General features: G+C 36.9%; 1 pseudogene; it reads left to right on the top strand.

Moving 5' to 3' along the window:
* Nucleotides 1–1,548: 1,548 nt before the first annotated feature.
* On the top strand, nt 1,549–2,089 carry LOC101577648 (annotated as a pseudogene).
* Nucleotides 2,090–3,539: the final 1,450 nt, after the last annotated feature.

Here is a 3,539-nt window from a genome sequence, read left to right as displayed (position 1 = left end):
TCTTTGTTTTGGCACTGGGATATGACACTCCCAAATTTGTGCCCCTTTTTGATATGTTATTTTGAGCAGAAGGCACTTAAAAACCCAGCAAGCACAGGGCAAAGCTTTTTCTGAACTTCTCCATCTGTTTAAACACAGATGGTTAGGAAAAAAAAAAAAACCCTTTCAATGGTCTTTAAATCCCTCCAAGGATTTTTATTAACCAGCAATCATCTCCTATTATTGGAGTGGACACTTAAAGGTAGACTCTGTACAATAGAAAACTTCTATAATACATTGATGTTTTCTCACATGTGTTTTTCTAGGGGCTCCTCATTTTTTCCTAAGACTCATACACTTTCCCCTGAGAGTTTATATCTGTTTCCTCTGTTAATCATGTTTAAGTTACTTTCTATGCTTCTCAGTTTAGTAGCTGAGTTCATGAGATAAGTTGCCAGCACACAATTTAGGAGGAAAAAGGCATAGCCCCCCAATATTTGTCATTACACCTATGAAATAGCCAAAGATAAACAAGTGAATACACCAAAATATTGGTGAAACAAAATACTCAACATACTAAGTTAAAATGGGAAAGGTTTATTTAGTTCAGCTTGTAGAGGTTTCAGTCCATAATCAGCTGGCTCCAAGCTAGCACAGATGGCAGATAGGCATTGCAGACAGGAAATAGCTCATGGCTGGTAAAAGGTAGACAAAGCAACAAAAGACCTTAACAGTGTCTTTCTGCCCCTTATACCTTACCCAGGCTACTTATGTGGGCAGCACTCACACTCAATCCCCCTTGATCCTAGCACTGCACCATGAATCAATCCCAGCATCACACACTCTAGATCCAGCCGCCTCTGAAAATCACCACCTGTGACTGCATGAGGCTTTGGAGGGGACTGCTAGACACAAGGCATAGATCAGGTACATAAAGTCTCAGATCTCAACATATTTTGGGGTGTTCACTTTTTCCCCACTCTTTTTTCTTTTTTAAAAAAATAGATTTTATTTTTTTATTATAGCACAGGGTTTTACAGGGTCTCACTACACAGATCAGACCTGTAGTGATTCTCCTTTTTCAGCCTGCCTAGTGCTGGGATTCCAGGTGCGCAGTCACCATGCCCACTCAGTGTGCCCTGGGGGTGGGGCTGGCACAGCATGCTTGGGGATCGAACCTTGGTTCCTGCCTAAGCAGGTGCTTTAATTTTCTTTTTTCTTTTAAAGATAACAAAGAGTAATAAAAATTTTGATTTGATGATAAAGATAGGTACTATAACAATCATTGTTAATTTGCTGTTCTTTTGTAACATATGTACTGTTGTATGTTACCTTGTTTCTCTTTGCATCTGCTATTTGTTTTTGCTTTTGTTTTTACTCTGAAAAATAAAATTAAAAAAAATTAGAAACACTTTAAATTTGTCTTCTGTCATTTTATCGCATGAACTCAGCTATTAAACTCAAAAGCATAGGGAGAAACTCTTTCTTCTATAACATAATTATACCATAATTATCAGTAGTTAAGGAGAATGTCCTTGGCGTGGCTGCAGGGGGGCTGCGGCCTGGAAAATGGCTGACCGAACGGCAGGAGAGAAGCCTGAGACCTCAAGAGAGCTGGAGCCGCCGGAGGACCCAAAGAAGAAGCAGAAAAACCTGTGAAAAGTAAGACTGCTTCTTCCGGCCATGGAGGGAGAAGTTCCCATCGCAGCGCTGAGAAGAGATCAGCTGAAGAAGAATCCGCAGACCTCCCAACAAAGCCTACAAAGATCTCCAAGTTTGGATTTGCCATAGGTAGTCAGACCACCAAGAAAGCATCAGCTATATCCATCAAACTTGGATCAGTCAAGCCTAAAGAAACTGTGCCCACTCTTGCTCCAAAAACCCTTTCAGCAGCAGCAGCTTTTAGTGAAGACGAAGACAGTGAACCAGAGGAAATGCCTCCAGATGCAATGACGAGGATGAAGACTATTGGAAGGGATACACCAACATCAGCTGGAGGAACTCTTGCAATAAAGGAAAGCATGGCTTTTCTGATAACCACAAGCTGTGGGAACGAAATGTAAAATCTCATCTTGGAAATGTCCATGACCAATTAAATGTTGTGTTTTGAATTTTGGTGTGGGGTGGGTGTAAAGTTAAAAGGAAGAGTTTCTTTTTTTTTAAAGAATGGTATAAGACTATCTCTGGAGCCGCTTTTGCTTTTGCTTTTTCATTTTTCTTTTTACAACTGAGTGGCACACTAATAAGTGAGAGTTTGAAATTAAATGTAATTTATGTTTTACATACAAATTTTAAGACATTGGCTAATTTTGTAGTTTTTATGCAGTTAGTTTCCAAACGTTACAGATAATAAAAGAAATCAGAAATGGTACCTTTTTAAGAATTGCATATTTTTTAGACACAACTATTAGCACATTAAGAGGGAGGAAAAAGATTACTGTCTGTGTAAAACTGCAAGCAGTTACTCCTAAATTAACTCCCTTGCTCCCAAAACTGGCTCCCAGGAACAGCCTTGGAGAAAAGGGAGGATGTCATATCAGAAAGAAGACATTGCTTGGCTATTGAGTGGAAGTAAACCCAGAGGAAATTAAACAGCATTTTTTTCCTCTGGGATTTATTTTGTTTTAAATGGCAGTATATTAGGTACTGCATTGCTGTCAGTGAACACAGATGCCTAGCTCTTCTACAGAAAGTGATTTCTTAAAAAAAATTTATGTGAAGTATCGAGTATTTAACATAGCCCATTTCACCTTAATAGTCTTGTGTACCTTCATCAGTCTCCAAAGAACAGCTATTTGCTACCAAAGTAAATTAGTATTTTGAAGATGCTTCTTTTAGTTCTAGTTTATTAGCTAGTTCCTGTTAACATTTCCACCAGAACTTGAGGTAAATCATGAGGACTCTGTTTCTTTTAAAATCAGACCACCACCAAAAATTTAAATGTACATACTGCTTAAGTATTTGGCTGGTTTTTATTTTTTAAAAAGTATAAATGCCAAAAAGAAAAAAATTTAATATTGTACTAAGATGAAAAATAGTAGGATACATATTATGTTACTTTGTCTATGTGTTTATGTTACTGTTGTTAAATCCAACTTGAATTCATTACAGAATTTACTAGAACAGTTAATGGGGTTTATTTTAAGTGTACACATGTTGACCAGAGAAGCATATTGTAGGTACTGAAAATGAAAGAAAATGCATCTTCAAACCCAATTTATTGAATTTCTCATCACATAGACTCTTAAATCTGTGTATTGTAAGCTGTTTGTTTGATATTTTTGTATTGTATATGGACTTTCTAATGTGACAGTTAAACACATCTTTAAAAGCATAGTCATAGGCAAAAAAAAAAAGATACAATTATTTCCTTCAGTACTCCTACACTGTTAAGTTTAGAGGCAGCTTCAGAATATTTTATTGGTGGTAGTTACTTGCCAATTTTTTTAATAGGTAGTAACTCCAGAGAAGAAGCCTATGCATATGCCTGATAAATTGTTCTTTTACATTAAAGTTTAAATTAAGCCCCAAGTAAAACAATGGAAATGTATATAGAACTA

This window comes from Octodon degus, unplaced genomic scaffold (assembly GCF_000260255.1).
Source record: "Octodon degus isolate 3935 unplaced genomic scaffold, OctDeg1.0 scaffold00152, whole genome shotgun sequence".
Taxonomy (NCBI): domain Eukaryota; kingdom Metazoa; phylum Chordata; class Mammalia; order Rodentia; family Octodontidae; genus Octodon; species Octodon degus.
Note: the sequence above shows the minus strand (reverse complement) of the source record. Positions and strands in the feature narration are given on the sequence as shown.